Source organism: Peromyscus maniculatus, chromosome 15 (assembly GCF_049852395.1).
Source record: "Peromyscus maniculatus bairdii isolate BWxNUB_F1_BW_parent chromosome 15, HU_Pman_BW_mat_3.1, whole genome shotgun sequence".
Taxonomy (NCBI): domain Eukaryota; kingdom Metazoa; phylum Chordata; class Mammalia; order Rodentia; family Cricetidae; genus Peromyscus; species Peromyscus maniculatus.
In genome coordinates, this window is record NC_134866.1 from 17,670,619 (window position 1) to 17,681,512 (window position 10,894).

The following is a 10,894-nucleotide window of genomic DNA, read 5'->3' on the forward strand; positions in this document are numbered from 1 at the left end:
GAGGAGAAAAATGCAAAATGGCACAAATCTTACCCCAAAACTGAATGGAATTTGAAGAAATTAGTAACAGAAATGCCCAGTGTCAACACAAAAACACAGCACTCACTTTCCCAGGAGCAAGTTAGTTTCCTCTAGAGATGAATTTAAGTGATTACAGCCCAGGAACACAGATTGAAGTTACACAAAATTCAATGATCCGACATGGAAGGAGTTTTCTGAAGTTCTATAGATTTATAGAACAAGGAAACTCATAAATTAGGGGAGATAAATCAGTGACAAGGCTATTTTAAAAAGATAAAAGACATAATATAAAATATAAAATACAAAATACATAAATATACACTATATTAAAATCTACACAACTAGGTCCCTACTTTCCTAATTTAACATTTGTAAAACAAAAAAGCCACACAATAAGAAAAAAAGGAAAAGCCATAGAACTATATCAGCTACACAGAGGACCTAAAAATTGTGTTGTGAGTGTTTGTGATGAGGTATGTGGGGTGTATGTGTCTGTTATCCATTTGTATTCCTGCAGAGGTAAGATTTCACATCTAGTGTCCACTTCAATATTAATCTGTTATTGATTTTAAGAATTTAAATCTCCGAGCCTGAATTTCCAGGCTATGGGAATGGCTAGCTAGATATCCTGGAAATCTTCTTATCCCTTTGTCCAGTATTGATATCATCTCTATAAGTTTGCAGAGTTACATTTTGACAATTGTCCTGAGATTCCACCTACAGAGCTATCATCTAGGCATGGAATTGACATTCTATGCAAATAGTTGATGGATATAAGCTATGTAGACATAAAAATAAAAATTAATGATAAATAACCAAGTAATTTTATTTTAATATTTAATATGCCCTTGTGAGACTATTCTTTTTTTCTGAATTCAATTAATGGCAAATTTTAGTATATAAATTCAATTTTTTTTAAAAAAGCATTGGAATAAATAGTATTTTTTATTTATCACCTGTTTGTTATTGGAGTTACTGGCTTTAATTCCACAAATTTTCATTAATGAAATTTTATGAATATTAATATAAATCATTTCAAGGAAGCACATGATATTGTGAATATTTATGCAAATGTGTACTTAAAGGTAATGAAGATGCATACAGATTCATCAGGGTAAAATTAATGCACTGTCATGAAAATCTAGAAAAGAGAAGACAAAAATAAAGATATGAGAAACATAGTTGTTCACAAGTTGGTGTTCATGTAACTTAAAATGCAAGCAAATGAAGAATGGTCTTCCATATGGCCGATTATTAAGAGCATTGGAAGTATTGAAACTTATCCTCTGCATAACTCAGAATGAGCTGCCAAGGCAGTAGAGAGAAAACGAATTGCCTCAGGATCCAACCCAGCACTGACATCAAACGTAATTGGGCCCTTTCATCTTTAACTTAAGAGAGTGGTCAAATTTTCTCTGTAGGAGCATTCAGCAAAGTTGACCTCTTTAATGGAAGAGTGACTTTCTACAAAATACTACTTTCCAACTTGGCGAGCACTTAGGAAAAAAATGAAACTTATAATTAAATAAACTCAAAGCTGTCATCAATTTTGCTGTTAGGATTTTTTTTTTTTCAGGACTACAGTTGTTTGTTTTAAACAAAAGTTGACCACTAAAACTTTTATTTTCCTTCAGGAAAAATATGACTTTTCTTGAAGTTGCCTATGTGAGGGACATTGAAGACCGCTACAGATGAGGGAGAAAAAACCAGAAATAAATGAATACTATGTACAGGGTACCACATATTGAAAAAGGTTTGTTTTTTATTTTCAGTGTACCCAAATACTTAAATCATCCCAGGTTAGCCTTCTGTCAATAGAGATTTGTGAACTCAAGAAAGAGTAGCAGTGGTCATGTTTTAGATATTGTAAATAGAAGAAAAACATAAATAAGCATGTCCCAAGAATATTGAATGAAGAGTACATATTTAAGCACAAGAGAAAAAAAACAACAATAATTCCAATTATCATACATCAATCTTCATATTCCCTCCATTGGCTCATAAATGATGTTTCCTATTCAGTGTGACTTTGGACAGAGACACTGTTCTTATCTAAGACTGGTATGTCAACTCCCTTTCATTTCTCCAATCTCTTTTTGTTTCCTAATGTACCATTTTTCCCTGAAGTAAACAAGCAATGTGTTATCTCTCATATTCTGTAATCTTTATTTTCCCATTACATTTTTAAAACTTGAGTATACTGATTTTTAGCTATGGTAAAGACATTGGGTTTCTTTGCTTCCATAGAAATCTAGTCCTTCTAGAGGAATAAACAAAAGATATAGGGATGTTGTCCATTGGTTGAGCAGAGAAATAGAACTTATAAGACTCTGAGCTCAAGAACTACAATACCGGCAGGAGTAGAGAGGGGAAAGATAAGGAGGGAAAGAGAAAGAAGAAAAAAGAAAAAGAAAAAAGGGAGCATGGGTGAACTGAAGTGTTTACGGATGAATAGAATGATAATTGTTAACAGTGATCAAGGAGACATGCTCTCTGCTCTGCATGCTTTATTCATTTCATAGAAAAGTAATACAAAAGAAATAATTCATAAAGTAATTAGAGGAGGCCTCAGGCATTATTGAAATCTAGAGGGTAGAGATTTGCATTAGAAAAATCGCTTTGAATATAGGCACTGAAGTATGTGCCTGTGAATACAATAAATCAGAGTAATGACAAATCAATATTTAATCACAAAAAATATCAAGTGAGTTTAAAGGAAAGTGAGTGCGCTACCCCCTTCTAATTTACAATCCCTGTGTCTCTTGAATCCTTCCTGTAATATAAAGTATTTGTGGTTATGGGAAAAAAAGAACTGAACCCTAGTGACTGATTTTTACATTTTCATTAATTTTCTGTTCTCTTTAATAATCCCTTCAAGATGTGATTTTCAGGATCATTATATGGAAAATGTCTGTATATCTCTATATAATAACTGGGGGAAAAATCAAGCAGTGTGATCCTTCGAACTTATAAGCCAAATATTTGAGGTTATTGGAAGGAGGATCAGGTGTTCAAGGCTACCCATGGCTGGGCAATAAGTTTGAAAACAGCTAGATTACATGAGTCTATCTTAATAAATAAAACAACTAAAAATAAATCAAAAAAGAAACTCAAAAAAGTAAGAACAGCATGTTCCTTCTCTTCTAAAAGCCTTCGAATTTACATTTTGGCCCTCATGAGGTTTCATTTCACTTTCTTGCTAGTACTTGGTATTATTGGTTCATTATTTCTTTTTATATTAATTTGTTGCAGTTTCTAGTAGAGAAAGTAGCATCTCGTGTTACCCAGAATTGGTTTCCTTTTTTTGTGAGTCCTTATTCTTTTTGCTAAAGTAATTTTTAAATGGATTCCACAGTATGTTAAGGAACATTTTACTACAGTTGAGGGGAAAGGTAATGCTGTCTAGCTGTAAATCATAGTACCTTCCTTCAGGAGAGAGTTGGATAAGAGGGATAGAGGAGCCACGCCTGTAGATAGCAAGAAAGCCTACAGATTAAGTAATAGAAGTCTGCCAGCAGCTACTCAAAGCCAAGGTCATGTTGTCTTCTGAGAAAACATGGAGAAAAAGCCAGAAAGCATGCTTAGGGTTTTGGCTGGACCTTAGGGAAGAAATTGAGGGGATCAAGAAAAATTTATTCTTTTTTAGTTAGAATGCAGTGGAGCCTTGAGAGTTTGAAGACTGTAATTGTTTCTAGTTGAATCTGTTCCATGCTTGTTGTTCATGATGTGAGCCGTCAGGGTCCTGTGGCTGCTACAAGGCCTGCTGCTTGCTACCATGTCTCTCCAGCATTCCAGACTCCTATCCCTGTGTAATAATAAATGAAATAATAAACCCTTCACAGCTAAGGTGCTTTCGTCTCAGGGCTTGATCCCAGCAATAGAAAAATAACTAAGAGAGCAAGCAAAAAATAATAAAATTATATATAATATGTATGTGTGTATTTACCATTCTATCATATATATATATATATATATATATATATATATATATATATATATGTGTGTGTGTGTGTGTGTGTGTGTGTGTGATATATATCACTACATATATACATAAATGGTTCATCATTCTAGCATATATATATAACTATATATATAGTTTATCATTCTATCTTGTATATATCATCCAAGTATCCACACTCATACTGCATTTATGCTGTCTATAATCTAAATTTTCAAACAATACTGACATAAGTAGGAAAAATTCCATAAGTAGGAAAAAGTACATACGGGAAAATTAGTTGGAAGGTAATTTTAAATTTCAACGATGTAATCACAGAGACGTCATTCAGTTGTTCAGAGTATCAAGTTGAGTCGACATCTCAGAGATTTTCAAACTGAGACAAACAGGACTTTGTATTACAACCTTGACATCAGAGTGTCTTTGGCTGTCATGGGCTCCTCAGCGAGAGCACTTACAGGTAGTACCATTCATCAGCTGTTGGCAGGATTCTCCCCAAAACTGGCACCATGGAGAGCTTGGGCCTGGATAAGAGTATTGGTGGTGTATGACAGAAGATTGTATATATGCTTTTAATCAAGTAGAAGATATTCTAAAACAACAACAACAAAACCCTTTGTCTCTGTTGTTATACATTGTTAATTCCCAAGAGATAGAAGACTGTGAACAAAGATTAGTTTGCTACTAGAATAAATTTCCTTGTGTGAACCTTTCACGCTAGGTATTAATTTGGAGAGAAATGTAAAGAGCAGGAGTGTCCTAATCTGCCGCTCTTTGTTATGAAATAAGATGTTGTCACTTATCCAGCACTTGAAGTGTGTCTGCAAGGGCAGTGGTAGCCTCAGCAGGAAGTATGTTAAGAATGTTGAGAGTGTGTGCTGTGCTGGGTTATTGCAGAGCACTAATCTTCCAGGCAGGCACAGCTGATAGAACTCTAAAAATGCTGCCTTTGTCCTTTCCTTTGAGAACACACTAGGGGCACAGAACTTGCATTACACTTTAATTTGCCCAGTTATAGTGCTATCTTCTTGAGTATACATCTTCATAAGTATAGACAATACATTTTTAGGGACTATGCTTAGCAGAGCATATCTGTAAGTGGCAAAGTTGTCAAACACTCAAGCATTTTCAGTAAGGATATTTAGATCCTATTGTTGTTAAGGAATTTTACATTTTATTAGTTTTTTTTCTGTTAGATAAGTTTGCATGTTATTAGATGTCTTACTTCTGTTGAAAAAATGATCCCGGAGTTGCATCTCTGTTTTTCATGTATTTTGCAAATGAAATGAATGCTGTTTTATCCTGCCTGATATTGTGTATCAGCAACCACAATCTTTTTTGACATAAAATTGCAACCTTTACTTTCTCACAACCAGATATTTTGTTGGGCAATTGTTATGATGGTTAATTGTGGTGGTATTATGTTCCCCAAAATATTGTGTACCCTAATAAACTTATCTGGGGTGAGAGACAGAACAACCACTAGATACAAAGGCTAGAAAATGGTGGCACTCACACCTTTAATCCTAGCACTCCAGAGGTAGAAATCCCTCTGGATCTCTGTGAGTTCAAGGCCACATTGGAAATGGCCAGGCATGGTGACTCACGCCTTTAATCCCAAGAAGTGAGCCTTTAATCCCAGGGAGTGATGGCAAAAACAAAAAGATATATAAGGCGTGAGGACCAGGAACTAGAAGCATTTGGCTGGTTAAGCATTCAGACTTTCAAGCAGCAGTTCAGCTGAGAGCCATTCGGATATGAGGACACAGAAGTTTCCAGTCTGAGGAAATAGGATCAGCTGAGAAGTTGGCCAGGGGAGGTTAGCTGTGGCCTGTTCTGTCTCTCTGATCTTCCAGTGTTCACCTCAATAACCTGCCTTGGGTATGATTTTATTAATAAGAACCTCTAAGATTCATGCTACAGTTAATTTTATATTAACCTGACTGGAGTAAAACGTCTTTTTTTTTTTTTTTTTTTTTTTTTGATTTAGTTTGATTTCTAGATGTGCCTGTGAGAAATGTGTAGACAAAAGGAGCATGGGAGTGATAGTGTGAGCCAAGCACTTTGGCTCCCTCAATGTGTGTGGGCCTCAGATTATACACTGAAAGTCTAAGCTTAATGAAAGGAAGCACAGTATGATTTGTCTTTGCTTCATTGTCTTGATGATGTTCTTAAACATACTCTCATTTTTGTGCTCAGACCTTGAGAACAGAGCACCCCCCTTCCCTGTTCCCTTTTTCGGGTCTTCAGGTGAAGACAGATGCTACACTCAAGAGAACTTACAAATAAAAAATTAGCTGGAGTATGAATTCACAGGCTAAAGGAGTAACTGATTTAAAAAGGGAGAGAAGCCGACAGTACAGTGATCAGGAATCTCAAGCTCAAGAATGACAGAGAAAAGGTGAGGAAGTTCATTATATTTGTTTTGCATAGGTCCAGAGTGTTCATGCATGTCTATGTCTAGAGATGTTCATGTATGTCTATGTCTAGAGGTGTTCATGCATGTCTATGTCTAGAGGTGTTCATGCATGTCTATGTCTAGAGGTGTTCATGCATGTCTATGTCTAGAGGTATTCCTGTATGTCTACAGATGATGTTTCATGTTTTAGGTGCTTCTTCTTGAGGTTTTAAAGGAACTTTCTCATGTAAGATGAAGATAATTGGAGAAATTTTATGTCATGAGTTCCTCTCTTTTTTTGAAGAAGAAGAAAATGAAAAAAAAAAAGAACAAGAACTGAGAAAACTTCCTATACCTTGTGGACAGTGCATGAGAAAAGTGAAGTAGGAAACAGGTTCCCTGAAGTAAGAGTGTAACCACCTTTGGCATGTGTGCCCATGAGTGGTCCTGTTAGTATTTCAAAAATGGGGCCATCCTGTCTTTGCAGAATACCTGATCACACTATGAACTTCAAGATCACCATTTTTACCAGAAAAAAAAAAAAACCTGTTTCTAGTTGTGGTATGACTCAGCCCTAGCACACACCTTTAATCTAAGAGCTTTTTTCTTATTTTTTTAATTTTTATTTAATAATTAATTTAATTTTACATATCAGCCACAGATTCCCCTGTCCTCCCTCCTCCCACCTCCCTACCTTCCCCCCCCCAATACAACCCCCATTCCCACCTCCTTCAAGGCAAGGTCTCCCCTGGGGATTCAGCTCAGCCTGGTACATTCAGTTGAGGCAGGTCCAGTCCCCTCCTCCCTGCACCAAGGCTGTGCAAAGTGTCTCAGCATAGGCCCCAGGTTCCAAAAAGCCAGCTCACACACCAAGTACAGGTCCCGATCCCACTGCCTGGAGGCCTCCTAAAGAGTTCAAGCTCATCAACTGTCTTTTTATCCAGAGGCCCTGGTCCAGTTCCATGGAAGCTCCTCAGCTATTGGTTCACAAGTTCATGTGTTTCTGCTGGTTTCGCTATTTGTCCCTGTGCTTTTTCCAATCATGGTCCCGATATCTCTTGCTCATATAACCCCTCCTCTCTCTTGCCTATTGGACTCCTGGAGCTCCACCTGGGGCCTGGCCGTGGATCTCTGCATCTGTTTTCATCAGTCACTGGATGAGAGTTCTATCATGATAGTTAGGGTGTTCGGCAATCCAATCACCAGAGTAGTTCAGCTTAGGCACTCTCTCAATCATTGCCAGTAGTCTATAGTGGAGGTATCTTTGTGGTTTCTGGGGACCTCTCTAGCACTCTGTATCTTCCTATTCCCATGGGGTCTTCATTTATCATGGTATCTCCTTCCTTGTTCTCCCACTGATCCTTCCTTGTTCTGATCCTGATCCAGCTGGGACCTCCCGCTCCACTAAGCTCTCTTTCCCCTGACCCTTGCCTTCTATTACCCCCACCCCCACCCCCAGTTTGCTCATATAGATCTCATCCATTTCTCTGTTGTGAGGGGATCCCTGTGTCTTCCTTGGGGTCCTTTTTTACTAGGTAGCCTCCCTGGAGTTGTGAGTTGCAGTCTGGTTAGGTTATCCTTTGCTTTACATCTAGTATCCACTTATGAGTGAGTACATACCATGATTGTCTTTCTGAGTCTGGGCTATCTCACTCAGGATGATTTTTTCTAGTTCCATCCATTTGCCTGCAAATGTGTATATGTACCACATTTAATTTATCCATTCTTCAGTTGAAGGGCATCTAGGTTGTTTCCAGGTTCTGGCTATTACAAATAATGCTGCTATGAGCATAGTTGAGTATGTGTCCTTGTGGTACGATCGAGCATTCCTTGGGTATAAGCCCAAGAGTGGTATAGCTGGGTTTTGAGGGAGGTTGATTCCCAATTTGGATTAACTAAAGTCAACTGTATGTCAAGAGGTGGAGCAGACAACCAGTAAACAAGAAAACATCATGGGATGTGTGCCCATTTCAGAATGGAGGTGGAATGGATGGGAATTTTACATGGGAAGGGGGAAACAGGAGAAGAGGGAGGGGAAACTGTGGTTAGTATGTAAAATAAAAGAAAAAAATTAAAAATGTTAAATTTTTGTTCTTTTATACTACCTCTGTATTTGGCTCTGTGTTTCTTATTTAACAAGACTGTTTAGAAATTCATCTATAAAACAGTATCAATGACAGCCTAAAGTAGTGATTTTTATGGAAGTATAAATTGGCATAGAAATGAGTTTCCTGGAGTTACTTACCAGACAATAGGTATAGGATTAGGAATAAACAAGAGGCAATTGCATCACTAAAGGACCCATGTAGTTCAAGATAACATTCATGGAAGCTGCAAATCCATGCTGCTCTCTTCATGAGGTGAAATGAATTCTTTTTAGGCAGCTCTGCTGGAGAGTCCCTTGCCCAACAATTGTTAGTTGCTTTTATGTTTGGCTAGAGATGACTTTTTCAGTCTTCTGTATTTCAGCTCTCCTGGACATGTGAAATATTTTACTTCTTGAGTCAAAGAGATACACTCCCCTTTAGGAAGGACTGTTTCAAAACGCTCCACAAATATTGTATCAGCTAATACAATATTTGGTTTTTCGAGACAGGGTTTCTCTGTGTAGCTTTGTGCCTTTCCTGGAACTCACTTGGTAGTCCAGGTTGGCCTCAAACTCACAGAGATCCACCTGGCTCTGCCTCCTGAGTGGTGGGATTAAAGGCGTGCGCCACCACCGCCTGGCAAAATGCTCCACAAATATTGTATCAGCTAATTTGTCATAATACATGTGTGCAGGTGTGTTCAGTTTCTCAGCATATCCAAGACCAATGCAGTGATTTAAAACAAAGAATTATATTAGCAAATCGGATACAATTTTCAAAGTTAACTTAGCTTGAGTTTTTTTCTTTGCTAATAATCCATGAAATAAGAGACCTGGGCAGAGCAAAGACAGGTCTGTACATTTTCTACATCTAACATTTGCATCTCCAGCATGCCTTGTTTTTAGTAGGGTAAGAGATTTGATCTGCAGCTGTTTTATGATGTCTTACAGCAGAAGAGACCCACATAATGAAACACCCCAAATTACTCCCCAGAGAGTGGCAGTCTTCATAGGTACATGTTTTCTAAAAGCATAAACAAAGGACCTTTCCTACCAATAACCTATAGCCAGGATTATTTATCTAATAATGGATTATACACAGCAACTTTTCCTCTTATCAAATGTCTTCTTTACCTTTTCATTCTGGCATTGTCTTTCTAACACTAGGAATGGACCAAAACTTAATAGATTTAAGTTATTGGTGATATATTGTTGATACTATCAATTCTGAAGCTAGAGTAAGAATTACAGTTTTACTGTATAGAAGAACTTCTGGTGGTGTAAGTAAGGGACGTCCTGTGTTTGAACACTAGGTCACAGTTTGTGCTGCCGTTTGGGAAGAGTGTGGAACTATAGGAGGTAATGCCTTGATGGAGGTGACATAACGAGGATGTATAGCTTGACCACACTTCCTGTCCTCTTATTCTGCTTCCTGTGTATGGGTGAAATGTGAGCATTATGTTTCCTGACTGCCTAGTTGAACTCATGCTCATATTTAAATAAATGGCCACCATGATGGACTACAGCCCTTCTGAAAATAAACTCATTCTTAAGTTGCTATTTGTCAGAGTAGTCTAAGAAGCAAGAGAAATATAATTAATATGATAATTAATATATTATTGATTAAAATAGTCTCTGTTCATCCCACAGACAAGGGCAATTTTTTTTAACTCAGTGAATGACATATTTAAGTCATCCAACCTATGATTAATATGATAAGGAATCAAATATTTAAATGACACAGAAATAATTTTAGTCTACTAAACCTTTGAAATATTCTTCTTAAATATTCATTGTACATTAACTTTGCATATTACATCACTGGAGTAAATCTCAGCAAGTATATTTATTAGCATTATAACCTCCAGGTTTATGTTTATATCTCTGTAGGAAAATCATTTTTAAATGAATTATTTAATTTATTTATGATGTTATTAAAATAGTATTCATAAGCATTTACTTGATACCAGAAATTAATCTTAGGATTGAAAATATATTCCAAATTTTACAAGATACTCTAGACTCTGTGACCTGCAAGGGAGAAACTAACACAATTAGGGATTTGAAATACTATGTGATCTGTGGTCTGATAGAAACAAACAGCAGATTTAACTGCAAAGTGGTCATGTCTGATCCAGTTTGTTTTAAAATACTTTTACACTGGAGATTGGCCCAAACAAGATTCTTTTTCTAACTTAACAAACTTTGGTAGACTATAGACTCTGAAAGAATTTTATTAGAGTTGAATCAACACAAATTAAGTAGAAGAAACATAACCAGGCTGTGCTTAAGTGTACATATGAGTCTGGGATAGGAAAAATTAATGAGGCAAACCATGGGGACACAACTTGTAAATATGGTAAATGAGCTGACACATCTCAGAGTTAACCATAGTTCATTGTAGAATAATAGAAACAGAGATAATTTATCA

The 10,894-nt window shown here is 36.7% G+C and overlaps 1 long non-coding RNA gene across 1 annotated transcript; it reads left to right on the top strand.

The window, feature by feature from the left end:
• Window positions 1-899: 899 nt before the first annotated feature.
• On the top strand, window positions 900-9,757 carry LOC143268748 (uncharacterized). Its single transcript, XR_013044870.1, has 3 exons — window positions 900-1,774; window positions 6,179-6,380; window positions 9,373-9,757. It is a non-coding gene; the product is annotated as an uncharacterized LOC143268748 (long non-coding RNA).
• Window positions 9,758-10,894: the final 1,137 nt, after the last annotated feature.